Source organism: Lethenteron reissneri, chromosome 26, assembly GCF_015708825.2.
Source record: "Lethenteron reissneri isolate LAM-NWPU_2019-01 chromosome 26, ASM1570882v1, whole genome shotgun sequence".
Classification (NCBI taxonomy): Eukaryota; Metazoa; Chordata; class Hyperoartia; order Petromyzontiformes; family Petromyzontidae; genus Lethenteron; species Lethenteron reissneri.
Genome location: NC_083804.1, coordinates 408,885 through 427,894, shown reverse-complemented (window position 1 = coordinate 427,894; position 19,010 = coordinate 408,885). Strand labels below are relative to the sequence as shown.

The following is a 19,010-nucleotide window of genomic DNA, read 5'->3' as shown; positions in this document are numbered from 1 at the left end:
TTGTTCCCCTTCAATCCGAGAACATCTATTATGCATTGCATTGTGTTGAAGGGTTGATTCGACCAAAAAGGAGTTGTTAAAATTGTGTTAACCGAGGACGTCTATTTTTTTAAGAGGGGGGGGGGGGGCAGAGGTGGGACAAAGTCATTGTTATGCAAGTCCAAGTCGAGTCTGAAGTCATCAAATTCATGACTCGAGTCTGACTCGAGTCCAAGTCACATGACTCGAGTCCACACCTCAGAGGTGGGACAAAGTCATTGTTATGCAAGTCCAAGTCGAGTCTGAAGTCATCAAATTCATGACTCGAGTCTGACTCGAGTCCAAGTCACATGACTCGAGTCCACACCTCTGGGGGGGGGGGGGGTGATGTAAAGACAGTACGGAGCAATAGTGGGACAGTAGGGTTCCCCGGCACCATGGTTACTCATGGACGTGCTAATGATGATTGATGGGACAAGCGTTGACAGGGTCACGTGAGGGGGAGCACGGGATCCAATGGAAATTGACAGAGCCAGCTGCGGTGAGGAGAATTCGAGAATAGGGGCGTGGCCGAATCTGGCGAGGCATAAGAGCCGGCTCGAACCGGACCTGAGGAGCTGTTGGTGTTTGGGGAATCATCGTCGTCGCCTTCGAACGGGTTGTCTCCATCGTCTTCGAGATGTCTTGAGACTAGAAACTATGTTGTCTCAGAATAGAGTTGTCTAATTACCCAAGTGTATATAGTCACTCGTGGTTACTCGTTGAGTTGTCAGTGGACTTTATTCCAAATAAATATACAGAAAGACAAGACGGTGTCTCAGAGAGCTACATTACACAAGTACGATAAATACATTATTTTATACTTATGTGAAATCCTGTTGTGACAAAGTGTTTCTTGCAAGATATATCTTCCAAAACACATTGTGTTTTAAAAAGCTTATGTCTACATACATTTCCATAGTATAGCATTTAACACAATTTAAATATATGGCTTGAATCCTTGGTAATATTCATTGATGACAATTATTTAAAACATTTGTAAATAATCAACATCTTGATTAAAACATGTTTTTTTCTTCTGGAAATGTTGGCATTATAAGTAGAAAATGGGCCAAACAAACATAACACGACTGTAACATTACATTTAATAAATCATGTGGTTTAAATTAGCATTATAACAGATTATGTTCAGAGTAGTTGCTATTCTTTGACATATAAATATAAATGTTTATGGGGAGTATTGCTCTCATATGCATCCTCACACAGTTCAAAAAGCACTGATTCTAAAACGTTTCTTCTTGATGAAATTCGTTGAACATCATCTGGCAAGCAACACATGGCTCATTGTTGGAAAAAAAACCTCGTAAATAAAGAAATGATGTCGAAAACGTAAATTGAATCGTAGCTGCCCTTTGAAGACATGCTGCTACCCACAAAAGGTCAAAGGGACAGAACTCATCAACGATCTTGCAGGTTTGTGCTTCTGCTGTCCCACAGATTGTGTTGTTCCTGTGGGGGGAAACTCGGCTGAAAGAGCCTTGTGAAGAGCAACCGTTATAAGTTGTTCACGCCGTTCTGTAGCGTCTCTGATCTTCCTGTGTGAAAGGAAATTAAGTATTTGTTGTGGTGTCTGATTGCTTTCACATGCGCATTGTAGACTTTAAAAGGGCTGCACATGCCAACAACGTGCCTCTGAAGAAGATGACGGCATGGGTTTAATTGTTCTCAACTTTTTAAAGAGATATTGTAGCAGTTTAATAGGCCTATGATGCACACACGATGTTGTAAATGTGACGAGACCAATTGCCTCCCAAGGAAGTGAACACAAATTCCTGAAAACGTATTTTACATGTGATTATGTAATAAAGGGCGAGTGGAAAAGTGAATGTAGATTGAAAAAAACGTTAAAAAATTAGAAGCGCTTCATGAAACCGCAGAATGTTCCCCACAATATGCCAACTTTGTAAGCCCTCTGGACAAGACAAATTTCAGCCAGATTCACGGAGGCAATTTTATGACAGCTTGCCCTTTGCTCACCCTGTCAACAAGGATGAGAGGATATTATCCCACACCCATTAAGAGGTTTGGTTATTTGACATTTGTCCCCAATTGTATGCCAAGTTGCGCTAGAGGGCATTGTCATTCGACGAGCGATCCGGGTCTTTCCCAGTGCAGTGCAACTCTTCGTGTTAGAAAATTAACGACAGAAGTGGATATCACTGAACTACATATGAGATTCCTACAAGTAACCCCTGGTCTGCACAGTAAAAGTTATCACTTTGTCACCTCCTCTGCCAGAGAGTAATGTTTTGTCGGTTTGGAGTCAAACCATAACGTTACATTCTCAAGGCTGGAATTTAGCCAAATGCGAGTCAATAACTAAATTGTATATATGCTTTTGTGTGCAGTCACTGGTGACTGGACTGCAACAATTAAGTCAGCATTAGAGGACCAGGTTTAATCACTATCTGGATTCAAACCCAGTATCTCATCGGTCAGTGCTCTGAGCCACCTGAACACTTACACATCATTATTCTTGTGGTTGAGGCGATTTGACTTTTACTCATAGGAGAATGTAAATAAACTATTTGAGTAAACTCGAGTGTATCGTTTTTTCTAAGTGCACAATTTTATAAACTTGGAAGCATTCATCTATAATTGAAATTAAAAAATGCCTCCCTGCTCACGTAAGTATTTAACAATCCTAAACTTTTCTAGTGTCCATTAAACATGCTATAATAATGGCATTCCTATTGCAGGAACGAGTCTCTTCATAGTTCAACTGTTGTTGAATACATACATTAAATATCGAAACGTTTTATTAATCCTGGAAGGGTGATGGGCTGAGATGTGTACTCACAAATGTCTCATTATATAGACTGCCGTCTGACCATATTAAAACTGGCATGGTCAACACTGTGTCCAAAGAATAGCCAAGTCAGTAAATGCAAGCAATCCTAGCATGAGTGCAACACCTCCAATTAACACGGTTGGCTACGTACGATGCGAAATAAGTTACATACACATACACAACATACGTACATACAAACAGCCCGGAGTAGCGCAGGACATCCACTGTGAGCTCTGCGCCTTCCATTCAGCGAAGTCTCTGCTTAAGGGAACTGTCAGTGACGCACCCGCCTCGTTTCATCACGATCCTGCACACACCATAGGGGAGAGTGAGCGCCTCTCAAGGCTAATCCAGCTCCCTCCGACGTAGGGAAGAACCAACCACCAACCACTCACTGCATGCGCTCTATGGGCCGCTAAGTTAATGGTGTATGCTCTCTTTAGCATAGCCATTAGCTCCGCCCACGAATCCACACCATCTAACACATCTAATTAAGGTTTCAGTTAATGTCCAGTTAGCAGGAGTTAAATGTTGAATGCATTACTCAGTTTGTTCACTCCATAAGCAGATATATCAAATATAAATCAGTAAAATTGATTTGCTGCTCAAATGAGCCTTGAGACGGTGATCATCTCCTGCCAGTGGTTAAACCGCACATTCCCATGATGGGGGCAAGTTTGTCCATATCAAAACATTAAATGCCAAGTGACATTAAACCTTTTACTCTTACCACAAATGTAAGGTATTTACCGTATTCATACACCTGGATGTAGGCTGATGTTCACTGTATATTTGAAAACGATGACAGGTTTTTTTCATATCTTCCAGTCAAAGCCGGTCGCTTTGCAAGATGCCATATCAATGTATATTCATATTCATTGTAAATGTTTCCTGACTGGAAATTTTTGCATAACCATGGCTCATGACTTTTGGACAAACGTTAAAAGTTACCACACTTTTATAAGAAAAACAACCAGCTTCACTGTGATCATTGGGTAATTGTCTCACCATGACATTTATTTGTAAATCAAACATCAGGATTCTCATCACAATGATCGACACTTTGTTTACCATGGACCTTTATTTTCGGTTGATGTTGAAGCAAATCCGGGGACTATTACGATGAAAAGGTTCAAAGGGAAAAAATTAATATAAATAAGAACAGCACATGTGTAGTGAGTCACTCAGATACACTAATAGTGGGAGGCACTCTATTATAGTCTTCACAGGTACAGGGAGTAACGACACTGTGGTCAGGACAGGTAACAGGCTGCCTGACCAACAACGACGGGGAGGTAAAGACGGTGACGAAGACTCCTGCAGCACGACGGGTTCCACTCCAACCAACAGCCGCGAGTCTTGCTCGGGGTCTCCCTTTTATCCACCCAGCGTGGCCTCGCTCCGCCCTTGGCCACGCCTCCCTTCTAGGACATACTAGAAGGTTCCCAGGATTTTCCTCATGTGCCCCCTCTGTCACCTTTGCCCCACATCCCTTTCTCCGGCCTATCACGTGACCTGCTGGCCGACGGGGCTGCTACAACAGCAGATCCCCTTCTCTGCCAGCAACCAGCGCTCCGCGCCACTAGTGACCCATTCCATTTCACTACATATGTTTAACTGAATGAATTACTTGCAGCTTGACATATGTTGGATGCAGCCTGAAAAAAAACTCCTGACATAATATAATGCTATATTCAGCAAGACTCCTGACGTTAACCGTTAATTAATATTCTATATTTTGATTTATTTGTTGTACATTAACGTAGCTAAGAATATATCGTCACCATTTTCACAAACTCTAAAAAAAAGTACGTGCATGCTTCGCAAATTGAAAGCATGCTTTTGCGTGACTGGCGCATAGGTAGCAGCATGGACGCTTGCCCAAACGACCCTCTGTGTGTGGCTAGTACTTAGTAGGTGTTTTTTGGCATTCTTTGATTAGTAAAAATGTCGTGTCTGACAGCAAATGGCATGGATTTCTCGTGCTCCCTCCCTGCCTGCTCACGCACCCTGACATTGCGTGTAAGCAAACTCTTACTGTTTTCCAGCCATCACATCTGGTGGGGATGAACAAACAAAAAAAATGAAAAGCCCTGCAGCGTAAATATGACCTTTCATTTAATCACGTATTTTTACACAACAACCCTGCAGGGCAATTTACATACTTTGTTTTATTCAAGTCCTGCTTGCATAGTAACTGTGTGAGTGATCCTGTATGTTTTGTCTGATTGTATATACATTTAAATAAGTGTTTTATAAAGTGTAACAATTTCTTACTCCTTGCTGTTATCGTTCATGTAAATAAATAGCGCCATCATTTGTACGTGTTGTATGCTGCATACCTCAGAGTATGAGACGATAATGATCAAAGCCATACGTTGAGTGTGAAACGCAAATCGTATTAACATTGTGGAAGTCAGGATGCTGTCAGTGGAAATATATAGCAAGCACCACCTTTAAATAACTATCAGGGCCAAAGTGCTGTGTCTGTTCAAATGCAACATACATGCAAACGTATTTAACTAAATTAACTAAATAGCTCCTTTTTTTCGCTGCTGTTCTCCCTCACAAGATCAGACAGGCATACGAGTGCTCATGTTTAAAACTTGGTTTCATGCTCGTGTGTCTGTGTGTGTGCGCGCGCGTGTGCGTAGGCTTGTTTATGCAGGTTACTTTAGGGCATATATGGAATTTACAGCACTCCATTTAAATGAATGGCTTGCAGAAGGGGTTTTCTGTATGGTTTTTTACCGTGTCTTTTTTCACTAAATCATAAATCACGAATGCAGAATAAAAGTTCTGCATTCGTAGATATATCCCAACGTGATCATTGCTAATTTCTAGTGTAGAGGTAAGGATGGCTGGTACGGCTGATGTATCTTATGACTATATTTTTGCAACTTATTTGTGTAAAATTTAGAACAAATAAGAGTTTAATATAATTATTTTTGCACATTATTTTGCTGGAAAAGTTGTATCAATTTTTTTTTATGATTGTGTTTTTTCCATTCTGAGATATGTTGTACTGCATATATATTACGGTTCCCCCCATATCTCAGTTACAATACTGTATTGTTAATCTCAGTGAGGTCTTGCCTCCTCATAACGTTTACATGTGCAAACAAAAGAGAACCACACAATAGGCTCTGTCTTAACATTCATTACAAACTCCGAAGCATTTCTCTCATTGCAGTTGCATGTGACAGCATCACAACATTAACCGAGCATCCGAGCTGTTCTGCTCCTAATCTATAAATGGCACCTCTCGCCAAATACTGACGTACAAAGTGTACTGTAAATGTTCAGCACTGGTGCTTACTAACCAGCACACCTGTAATCAGGGCTCAGAACGTTATTACTCAAAGTGCTTTTCCAATCGAGGTTTTGCACATTTCAGTAGTACAGTGAGCGGTTCGCAATTGGATGGTTTTGAGTTAAAATTTTGGTTGCAGGTTGACTCAGCTAATCAGCCCTCTGAAGTCAATAAAAAATTGTACCACCTTATGAAAAAGCACGTACAGACTCGTCATCACAACAGTATTGTAAACATTCCACCACTCGGTTGACTCTAAACAGGAGATGAGCACTACCTCAATGCTCACGTGAACAGGAAACCACTGACTATTTTTTGTAAAGTGGTTTTGCATTCACTATGTGATCATCATAAAGCAATTATCTAAGTGTAGCTAGGACAGTGATTAGCAGGGTTGACCTGTGAACCTTCTTAGATTTTGACTTAACTTTCGTGACTGCATGAACTCATATTCGTTAGTTCTTTCGGTAAAGTCACGTAGATAGAAAAAAAATAAAGCGAATACAAATAATAACCACGACGTTTTGATCACAACACAAGCGGTCATCATCAGGATGCGATCGAAACGTCGTGGTTTTTATTTGTATTCACTTTATTATAATTTTTTATCAACTTGATTTTTCCGAAAGAACCAAAGAATATAACCTTATTACATTCTTATTCTGTGGGTCATTCGGTAAAGCCACGTAGATAGAAAAATAAAAATCACGACGTTTCGATCACAACACAAGCAATTGTCTTCAGGTGAGAGAGAGAAAGCTGCTGAGACAAGGTCTTATATAGGCCTGAGATGGTGCATCTCGGTAGGTGGGTGGACCTAGAGATGGTCCAACCACAGAGACTGGGGCAGTGGCCTTTGTATTGTGAGAGATTAGCCTGTAGGGCGCCACCAAAGCTGTGGAGGTGGCCATTGTATTGTGTGTCGCCCAAGGGTAAGTGGGCGGGGCTAGAGATGGTATTTGCATGTAAATGTAAGATCGGAGGGCGCTCTGAGGCTATGGAGGTGGCCATTGTATTGTAAGAGATTAGCATGTCAATGTAAGAGAACCACCGCAACGGTGGATGTGCTTTACCGAAAGACCCATAGAATATGTATTCCTGCAGTCCCGAAAGCTTTAAGTCAAAATTCGTGTGAATAAGGGTCATTGCCTAGAAACGTTGCCAATGATATTACTTTTCCTTTTAAGGCAGTCCTATTGACAAATATGTTGCGTTTTAATGTTTCAGTACATGCTGGTTTTGGAAGGAAATCAATATTTTGAGATGAAGTCTGTTGACAGCCCGGAGCCGATGGTGGAAATTCCGCATTCCTTTGGCAGGGGTGAGTATACGGCAACCGCTGTTAACTTCCCCACAAGGTGGGCTCAACGTATTGTGACCCTGGAGGTATGGCAGGCTGAGTCAACCCCCAACCTAGATTTGAAATTGCAGACCTTCAATGGGAGGTTCTACTGCTGTGCCACCTGTGCGGATAAATAAAAATGATGCAAATTGCCATTCAGAATAGAATGCTCTTTCTTTAGGACTACAGATTACATTAATATTGGAAACTAGGATAAACCCAAGATGAGCATGAATGAGCTTTCTACATTCCGCCCCCAGGTGTTACCAATCCAGTTGGGGTGAAATCATATGCGTACATTGCGTCTTCAGTTTGTCATTTTTCCCACACCTGCCTTAAGGTTATCACCATGTGCAGTGATACTGAGAATTTACTTTCCAGAAATTTTTTCACATTTTGTGTAAAACATAAAACAGGAGGATGAAAGTTTGTATCCATTTTCTAAAAATAATTTTTGCATCTTGTTCAAACAATCATGGAATTACTTGTATTAACTAACATAGTCATAGTTCATTCATGGTTTAGTCAGCAGCTTCTTATCACTTTTCTATCGCTACTGCCATGTTCTGTGAACTTTATCATTTGAATTGCACTACTCGTGTTGTGGACTCGGTCTACCACACTGACTGTTTTGTCTCATCCACCACAGGATGTTCAACATCTGCACACTGCAGCTCTCAGCACTCTTCGCTTTGTTTCTCCATCGTACTGCTCCGCTTTGTAATTCCCTCAAATCTTCTCTTTTCCCAATATCTCATAACCTGGTCAAATTCAAGAAATGTGTTAACTATTATCTATGACAACTGTGAAAGAGCTGGCCATTTGACATTTTGGGCCTGTAGGCCTGTGCTCAATAACTGTGTTTTTGAAAAAAAATGCACCTCATTTGCTTAGAAGAACTCTTCCCAATGAAAATAACTAGCCTTAGAAAATCAATTCCAGCCAATTTTGTGAATGGATAGATCGTTTTTGACATGTGCCACTATAGTTCAGACTATTCACAAATTATAGACCCAGACATAATCCCACCTCACCTCTTAAACTTTAATTACTCGGTCAAAGGCAGAGGGAGCTGACCCTGGGGTCTCTGTGAGTGGTATTTACCATGGTAACCCTGCCAGCTGAAATATGTTTTATTCATAGAGTCACTTTTTCAGAGGGTGATGAAAGGCCCTGCACAATAGGCACAACTCCCGCACTGCCTGTAGAGTATTATAAGAATGCATTGTGGTATTATTTTACTTCATCATTTGCCCATTTATTGTGTTTACATAAGGGACTTGGCAGTAACATTTCATACACGTCCTCACCGGAGTAGAACAACAAAGAAAACCATCAGTGCCAGATGCACTCCAAGGACAGGTTCGTGTGGAAAAACATGGATGATATAGATTGCCTTTTCACATGTTGTTTTAGGGAACCGAATGCAGCTATTGGCTAACAAAAAACATTGTGGTGATGAAACATGATGTAATTATTCAGTGTAAGTACAATACTGTTTCGACATTTGCCTGAAGCATGTTTGTCCCAGGTCTCCCTTGGAAAAGCGACCCGTTGTCTGGGTGGATTCTTGGTTGCTATTGCCGCTGATTGATTTGTTGACTGCCTGCTCGTGTCAGTATCGACCTGCCACGGCAGAATGACTGCGAATTCAAATCTAGAAAGCACCCTGTGAAATGAATGAACACATCTTGACATTAATAGCAGCAAGACGTTGCTCAGCTCCAGCTAAACAAGACACTCGGTGAACAAGACACTCGGTGAACAAGACACTCGGTGCTAAGTGCTGCTCAGCTCAAGGCCTCTGCAGAATGGTGGCACGACGAGCACCATTCTGAGAGAAACATGGACACAGCACGCCTCACCCAAATTGTTTCAGATATTAATGTATTTTCTAAAATATGTATTTAAAATTATTTCTACTTAGTGCAAATGCAGTGGGTTGACACTGATTATATTTTATTAAATTATATTTCACAAACCTGTAATGTAAAATTCTAGTCTAACGACTTTCAGAACAGCAAATACCATGTATAGGAACTACATTACGATTTTACTAATACTGTGCAGTATACAAAACTTATTTACAGCATGTTACGTGAGCCAAAAAAGTTTAATATCAGTGCGATGCATGAGGTAATCAGGTAACGATGCCAGGTGGCTCAATGGTCAAGCAAGCGGCTCAAAATTGGAAGGTTGTGAGTTCCCATCCCGACTGGGAGATGACTCAATCCATCATCCCTCCGGGCTTGAAAACTGAGTACCACTTTGTGGGGAAGTCAGAAGTGGTTCTCTGGATACACTCGCCCATGCCTTAGGTTCACGGAATCCCAAGCACTGCCTCAGGGCTGTCAACAGGAGATGAGTACTGCCTGGTTGCTCAGCTGAGCAGGAAATCACTGTATTTCTTTACTATATTAATCAAATAAAGGGGGAAATAACTGCTGAAGTTGGTCACTCTGCTGTCTTCCAAATTGTAGGCACACGGGGAATCAGCCGCTGTGATTACTGGCACAGTTAAACCCTATTGTGATTGTGCGATTATGGAAACTATTCGTATTTACCATAGAGACAGCTGGTTGTATATATTGTGAATATCATTAGTATGTGTTTATAGATTTATGTTCTGGAATTGTAATGCGAGAGCAACACTTCCCCCATTTGTTGATCTGAATATTGGAAACACATAAATGTAAGTGTGATTGATTAGTTTATTATAGGATTTCACTTGTTTACATGGCAATTAGTGATTGAGGAGATGCATTCTGCATCCAATAACGTTGCACTTTAGAGATACTTTCATGAAGGCCTCTCATTGTTTCATTGTGGAATGATTTTTTTTTATCCGAAAATGTTTTGCTTAGCTATGAGATTCATTCAAAACAACTAATTGCCAAAGCCAGTAACAAATAGCACGAGCGTTCAAAGCCAAATAAGACGACGCTGAACCCCTCGCTCCTGTGGGGTCAGTGAAATGAGCACAACGTGAACAAGTGCGACTTGTGTTAAAGAATAGCTTCGTTCCAACTAGTTAAAGTGGAAGTTTCTCCACCAATAACCAACAATACATCATCCCAAAACTCAAAAGACCCCAGCTTAAAGCTTTAATATTTCTCTTTTTATATATAAAACAGCTTGTTAATTGATTCAAACATAAATGTAACGTTTCGATTTAAAGCTTTCGTGACTGCAGGGATTCATCTTCTTGGTTGTTTCGGTAAAGTCACGTAGAAGGGAAGTAATAAAATAATAAAAATAAAACATAATAAAATAATTCTCACGACGTGGCCAAAACGTCGTGAGAATTATTTTATTATGTTTTATTTTTATTATTTTATTACTTCCCTTCTACGTGACTTTACCGAAACAACCAAGAAGATGAATGTAACGTTTTAATGGCATTTTAGGAGAATTGGCACCGCATTTTACCCATCAAAACTCAAAGGGAAATCTTCCGGTTAATAAAACTGTCCAAAAAACAGAAAGCGTGCAAGCATGACATTTAGGGTAGCGTGGGAAACTAAAGTCACAAATTAATCTTTTCAACCATCCTCTTAAGATCGCACGTTATAGAAATTCCACGTGAATTTTTATTCAAACATACAAACCAAACGTCACCAAAAGGCATTGAATGTTTATTAACCTTGAGCTGTGTAATGAAAGACAATGGCTAGAACATTGTGAATAGATTTTTAAGAACATACAGTTATCTGTCGAGTGCTGGTTGTATGCTGCCACTTTATGTCTATTGGCCGATGAGGACTTGTTTTGAATTATTTCCATCATTGGAGGGCTGTGGAAATGGCACGATGATTATATGGAGTAGAATGGGTCATAGAGGCGACAATGGAGCCACATGCCAGGAAAGAAACTGTCTCGGTGTGCGTGAGTGCTCTCAATGAACGCCGTCTGTTGCCCATTACAGGCCCACTGAGAAAAGCATCTCACATTTCGTACAAAGTGCATACAAACTAATGTCCATACTCAAATTTAATATAAATTGTTCGAGGTGAAGTTACATTTTGGATGTGTAAGTAAATAATATGTGAGCGTGCATATCACAATTTAATGTTGTGAGTGACAAAGTGGAATTACCAGTGCTTTACATTTAGCTCTTGGCTGTTGAAAACATATGACAATCGAAAAATATGACAATAGCTTGGCTCTTGGCTGTTGAAAACATATGACAATCGAAAAATATGGCAATAGCTTGGCTCTTGGCTGTTGAAAACATATGACAATCGAAAAATATGGCAATAGCTTGGCTCTTGGCTGTTGAAAACATATGACAATCGAAAAATATGGCAATAGCTTGGCTCTTGGCTGTTGAAAACATATGACAATCGAAAAATATGGCAATAGCTTGGCTCTTGGCTGTTGAAAACATATGACAATCGAAAAATATGGCAATAGCTTGGCTCTTGGCTGTTGAAAACATATGACAATCGAAAAATATGGCAATAGCTTGGCTCTTGGCTGTTGAAAACATATGACAATCGAAAAATATGGCAATAGCACACACTGATTGTTAATAGTTCGTTTGAATGTTGCAAATTGTTGACTCGACTGAGTCAGGTAGGCAGAGACCGACAAATGCGTGGGGTCCGAAAATGACTCGGAGCAAACTCTGTTGAAATTTTCCCGGTGTAAAAGAAACATGCACAATTCTAGAGGTGTTGTACAAGTATTTCAAAACATGCTTGGCTTATAGGTGCAGAGACATGCGTTCGTGTGACGCCAGGTAAATGAACAGCCACACTCACACAGCAGCCCCAATCTATGGCGGCGTTTCTCAAAACTCTTTTGGCCCGCGGACCACTTAGCCGTGCAAACATCTCCACGGTCCGCACAGTCCCCCACCCGTGGGAGCAAAACGCATTCCCTTCTCTCTAAATAATCGTAATACAAAATTATTCATAATACCGCAACATAAACTTATTTCTAAACGCAGCTATGTGTTTTTATACGGGAGGCATTTAGATCTCAGGGGTAGGGTACTTTAATCAGGATAGTTTACCTAACTTTATTTTTTAATTTAATATCGTCAGTAAAATATTAATTCACATCCGAAATAAAAGGTCATTATTTTCGGATCAACCTGGATTTGCATCACAGCCCACGGCCCACCTGGAGGAGCGTCGTAGACCGCCGGTGGTGTGGGGCCCGCACTCTGAGAACCACTGCGCAACGGCAACGTGGCCTTCTATATGACAACCCCCTCCCTTCACAGTCACCAAAGTGTCCAGTAAGCCACTCAGCTCCTCAGCAACCAAGGTCTTTTGTCAAAGGCTTTCTGTCAAATCCACAAGTAAAGCTATGATCCGTGCAAGCCCTTTCTTCTTTACTGCCTTCTTAGTCTGGAACTCCCCCCAGCCGCCCTGGTTGTCCGCTCCTTGCCCCTGTTCAAGTCCAGACTCAAGACCTTCATGTTTTCCTCTGCCTCTGACTGTTGTGTTCTCTTTATGAAATGTTTCCTAATTTTCCTAGGATGCCCATGTCCTCCAGTTATGTGTCTGACCAGATGGCTCAGCGGTTCCGATTTCGAGATCAAATCCTGGTTGGGGGTTAATGCAGCCCATCATCCCTCTGAGCTTGACAAAACGGAGTACTGTACCACTTTGTGGGGAAGTCCACAGTGATTGTCCTGTAGACTTCTCTCTGCCATAGAAATTTTGAATTTATACCATTGAATCAGGACTGTAAATGTGAGAAGAGCAAAACCTCGAAACGCGTTCGAGCAGGAAATTACTTTGACTTTGGAACTTGAGATGCAGTCACATTTTGAAGATATATAAATCCAAACGTTGTGATTTTAAGTAGACGGCTGCTGAGGAGTGAGGATGTGGCTATGGCTCATGGTGGGAACGTCGTGGCATTGCCCTCGAGGCAGCTGCTGTGTCGATCTTGGCTCTGGAAGGATCGCGGCAAGGCCCTTCCCTCAAGAGGCAGGGATTTGCCAACGGGGGCGGCTCCGGCCTCGCCATTGGCTGGGGTAGAACACGTCAAGTGGCCGACCGCGACAAAAAAAATCCTTGAGGGACATGCTGCGTGGTATCTAAACACCGCCAAGTCACAGTCAACGTTTGGAATCCTCTTCAATCCACTAGCTGGAAAGATTCTTCAGGAGAGAGGGACATGTGACCTTTACCGTGCATCAGTAAACATAACAGCATGGCCAATATCCCCAGCAAAGGACAGCACAGCTTGTGTTCCTACCCCTGCCAGACGGCACCGGGGGCCAGCAATGGGTTTTAACTATCGATGCTTGGACTGAGGAAAGAGCAATCCCTCTTCCAAGCCTCCCCTGATGCCCTATTGCAATATCAGGCACAACTATATCTTGCCATGCCTTTCTTTTAAAATACTATTTTCATTATTTTTCAACATTCTTTAAAAATGCTGGATGGTAATTTAGAAAAAAAATCGAGCAGATTTGTGAAGCATCCAAACCCAGTGCAATGCGAGGTGGACAGAACATAGCAGAAAATCAAATGGAATCATGAACCTGTCTGTGTGGATCTTGCAGTGTTTTCCACTCATATGTCACTACATGCGAGTGAATAATTTTTTGGGCTTTTCCAGATAAAGCATTGTTTTGTGATCCATCTTCTATAACCTTGATAATTGTGTAGTGACTGACTCAGAGACACGAAGCGTAGGAGGCACTCTATTTATGAACAGCCTTCACAGTGCACACAGAGTAACTACAGCTCCCATTCAGGACAGCTGGCAGACTGCCCGACTGACGACACTGAGGAGGTGAAGACGTAGACGGCGGCGAAGACTCCAGCAGCACGACGAGGGGATCCTACTCCAGGCAACAGCCCCGAGCTCCCACTCGGGGTCCCCTTTTATCCTCCCAGCGTGGACTCGCTCCACCCCAGCCACGCCCCCCTTCTAGAACCTACTAGCGGGTTCCCGGGGTTCCCTCACGTGCCCCCTCTGTAACCTTTCCCCTACATCCCTCTCTCTGGGTTATCACGTGGCCTGCTGTCAGTCAGGGCTGCTGCAACTGCAGATCCCCTTCTCTGCCAGCAACCAGCGCTGTGCTTACATAGTGACCCATTCTATGTCACTACAATTGTAAGATATTCGGAAGATTTTTTTAAAGAATCAAAATATTTATTTATTCTGGAGGAATCCAATGAGCTGTAAAGCCCTTTTTCACAGATGTCCAGTCAGGGAACGGGGTAAGAACTTTACAACAACAGAAAATACAGAAACACGATAGGAGATAGGTAAACAAATCACCACAACACATAGAGATACAACTAAACCATCCTCATCCTACCAGACAAAGCCCACTGAAGCGTTAACTTGTTTTTCAAAAGCAACCTGGCCGCAAAGGATAGCTCAACAAAGTGGCTTATCAATAGGACATTGAAAGCAGAAAATTATTAAAAATATATCAAAGTTTTGTAAATGGCCATTTTCGAATAATGCAACATTTTCAAATATGCAATAAATATTAATATTGATTATATTTAACGTGTTTAATCAACATTACCCTGGGTTAGGACCTCACGCAATTCTATCTATTCAACTAGCAAATGTGATTTTAAAAATCCCAATTTGATCGTGGGAAGGGAAATGTATAGATAAGGTCAGCAGATTGTCTGCCTGTGGGCCATGCAGCAGGGTATGTACGTTGCTCACGTTTGCGTGCAGCCGAGATCAAAAAAAGGTGAAACTAATTGAAAAAAATGCATACTTGGCAACCCGCTGGGAGTGACCTGCCTTGGGATGCCAGCTTTGTGCACGAAAGGAAAACTAATTTCCAGCTGTTATGAGTTTGACCTGGCACCGCAGGGAAAGGAAAGCAGTGAAAACGGCTTCTCATGTCAACAAGGAAAAAAAACAAGGAAAACCACAGCGCATCAAGCGTCAACTCGGGGTATGTTCGCTGTGCGGCGGGTGTCCAGGAGAAGAGGGCTTCGAAAGGAACATCATCTAATTGCACTGTGGTTTGTGTGACGCAGTGTGTTTTTCTAGTTTATTTGTTTATTTGGTTTTGTAATGACACTATCCTTATTTCCTTATTCCATTAGTATATCTGATTTACAGTTTAAGGGTCAATGATAATTAATAATTATAAGTTAATTCGCAAATTCAAAAGCAGATATGAGCACAGTATGATACGTTGAGTAACTAAGCATATTAAATTAAGTTATAAAAAACATCTATACGAGCATTTTAGATAATGTTTTACGTTTAGCGAATACATGAACAAGAGTTTCGAATTGTAATCACAAAAGTCATAGTAATAACGGTATATTCCTAAAATAGTAGATAGTTGTATCTTCTCTATCGCTTCATCCACATCATTGTTTTGCTCTTGGCATATCTCCGTTTTATTTTTTTAAACAGTCCTTGTAACCGTCATAACAATTGGAAATATCTGGCGCAGTACATGATTGTTCGTATGTGTTAATTGCTTTCTTATTTTGCTTGAACAACTTGAGAATCTGAAAAGCAGAACCAGTTTGATACATCTCACGAGGGACCAAGTGACTTCACCTACTTGGTTTCCGCTGCGTGCGGTGGGATTCTGTACCACACGCATTGCCATCATCTCAGAACCCGAGGCTCGGTGAAGCAATAAGCAACGCTCGGCGCTATTTGTAAAAAAACAAATGCAGAGCTTGGCCACGGTCATTTTTGTGGAGGAAATGCGTCTGTTCTATCCTTGGGGAAAACCAATCCAATCCATCTCGAGCCGTGCAGACGCTTCCTGTGGATGCCTGTCTATGACGTGGCCATAAACCCCATCTGACAAATAGCAATGTTGTGCTGACGCGCTGATGATGATTAATGTATTATTGTAACAGCACCAACATTGCCTTTACATGCATGTATTTAAATATAAATTGTAAGGTTTGTTAGTATTAGAAAGTTGTATTTAACCAGGAGAATGGTCAGTGATATTATCTGTTACGTGAGAAAGATCAGGGTTCATTTCTATTTTGTTAATTCAAATACTTCACCGGGATAATTCTTTGAGATGGAACATCTCATTTGCAAGGGTGTCTATTTAGCTAGAAAGGCAGCATTTCTGTTATAACTATTTAGCTTATTTGCTGCTGATAAATCTTCATTTGTTGTATATTAGTCTGAAACGAGGACGCTATGGCATACTCTTGTGAATATTTACCAGCTGGTTAGTAGAATACAACTTTCATTTGGAAAAAAGTTGTGAGTTAAAATCCTCGTTGGCGGTTTACTCAGCTTTTACATCTTCTGGTGTCATGAACACGAGTCCCACTTTGTGGGAGGTCAACAGTGGTTCATGTATTGAAACTGATAGCTGTAATATCAATACGGGATTTCTAGCTCTACCTCAGAACCATGAATGGAGTTTAGCATCACTGAGCATCTCCTTGAACCGGAACAATGGATGTCTCGTGCAGCATAATCCCAGTGGCTGACATTAGCAGATGAATTGTCAGCGTTTATCAAAATCGTGATATCAGCCATGGTAAGCCAATGTTCTTCATGACAATAATAATAGTGAACAAAACACATAACATGTTTGTAATTGATGTCACTTGCAAAGTGCACTTGTCTAAATTAATTAAAACTCGCTCCTATTCATGTAAGTGGCAGCTATTATTGGCCACGTGGTATGGGGTATTTATAGTCAGGCAGCACATTTTACAAGAAGGAAGGAAATCAGAGCTTTCGTTTTCATCTCTTTCATCAAAGCTTAAAGGGTTTTAAAATTAGTAAAACAAAGCAAATGGCCAATGTCTTTACAATAAAGTTTGTTCTGGGAGATTTTCAAAGGTTTTCATTGGACATTTTTTCAATAAAAAAAAATCGTGCATAGACGGTCCTGCACACTGCACAATCACAGCGTGAGGGCACTTTTGAAAAACACCGACTAAAACCCTAAACTGGATTTGGCCAAATTTACATTGCTTTATGTTTCCCTGTACTTCATTCAGAGACGCACTGCCAAAGGGCATGTTCAGTGATAATTAATTTGAAGAGACGTTGTTTGAGAATTTATTCCAGAGGACAAATGACCAACTGGCAAACACGTACTAGTGTTTTTTTTTCTCCTTGCTTCTGTTAAAGTTTATTTTATTCCACGTGTTGTAGCAAACCCTGTATTTTAACTGTCCTTTTTTGCCACTGTCGTTTACTGTAAGTCATCTAAAATGAATCTCCTTTGAATGTAAAACACAGTTGTGCTAATTATGATACTTGTTAGCCATGCAACGTATGCAATGATATGAAGCATTATTTTAGTGACTGGTTTAAGTATGTGCAAAAAGTCACAGATATAATTAAAATGTAATAGCAGATGTAAAATTTCAGGTTTTTATTATAGAAATAGTTTGATGTAATTTACTAATACAAATCTGGAGATTATTTAGGCAACATAAACTGAATTGATTGCTACCATACATGAAAACATGTAAATTAAAATGTAAATGCTTACATTTGTAGTGGACTCAAACGGAGACTCAGACGTTCTCTCGGAGGCAACACATGTATTAACACCAGCACACACTAACACAAAGGGGTAACTGCCCCTTCACCAGATAACAACCTATGGTGGTGGATCACCAGGCTAACTACACTTGAGGCGCGATGGATGTACAAACCAGCCGAACCAAATCTGAACACACTGTGGCCGGACAACACGAATCACATTGACTGGTCCCCTCCAGGGTTTCAACCATTTGGACGACGTCCCCACCGACACCTGTGGACAGTGTGGCCAGGCTCTGTCACCTGCAACCCATTCGTGGGCGGAAGTATGGACACCCCTTAGCCGCTCATTAGCCAATTGACCTGACGTTACATTTTCTTTGGAAGCCTCACGCACTTTTGAAAGCTTTTGAAGGGTAAGGTGCATGGCATCCGAGATTTTAGACTTAGCCTTGTTTGGCGCGACACGTAGCTGGACATTAATTGGGGGGTCATGGTCTCTGCCGTACATTAAGAAAAGCGATGAATAGCCAATGGATGTGTGAGGAGCCATCCTGTAGGCGGCTAGGACTCTGGGAACATGCAGGTCCCAGTCAAGCTGGGACTCGCTGACCTGATGGCTCAGCATCGAAGTCAGAGTCCTGTGCAGCCTATCCACCATTCCATCAGTCTGGGGGTGGTATGGCGACGTCCGTATGTTCTTAGTTCCCAAGAAGTTGCACACCTCCCGCAGCAATTTGGAAGATAAATTATTGTCCTGGTCGGTTAAAAGACGCTCAGGGGCACCTTTGTCGAATACGTATCCATTGAGGAACGCTTCGGTGATGGCCGACCGCTGATTGGTTGGGGAGCGGCCAGGCCATCGGCCAGTGTGAGAAATATTCGACGCCGACCAACAAATATTTCTTCTCCCACGGGGTGGTGGGAAATGGCCCAGTATATCTAGTGACCAACTCATTAATGCGGGAGACCTGAATTGATTGCAATGGTGGACAACAGCGCCTGGCTGGGCGTTTCCGCCACGCACACTGTACATATCTCTTCAGCAAATCAGCGACGTTCTCTGCCATGCCCGGCCAGAAGAAGTG

At 41.5% G+C, this 19,010-nt stretch overlaps 1 long non-coding RNA gene across 2 annotated transcripts; it reads right to left on the bottom strand.

The window, feature by feature from the left end:
- Positions 1 to 728: 728 nt before the first annotated feature.
- On the bottom strand, positions 729 to 4,160 carry LOC133347380 (uncharacterized). 2 transcript variants are annotated; one of them, XR_009755700.1, is made up of 3 exons: positions 3,581 to 4,160; positions 3,022 to 3,137; positions 729 to 1,574 (listed from the first exon to the last, which is right to left on the bottom strand). It is a non-coding gene; the product is annotated as an uncharacterized LOC133347380 (long non-coding RNA). The 2 variants fall into 2 exon arrangements; XR_009755701.1 differs by having other exon boundaries at positions 3,909 to 4,160.
- Positions 4,161 to 19,010: the final 14,850 nt, after the last annotated feature.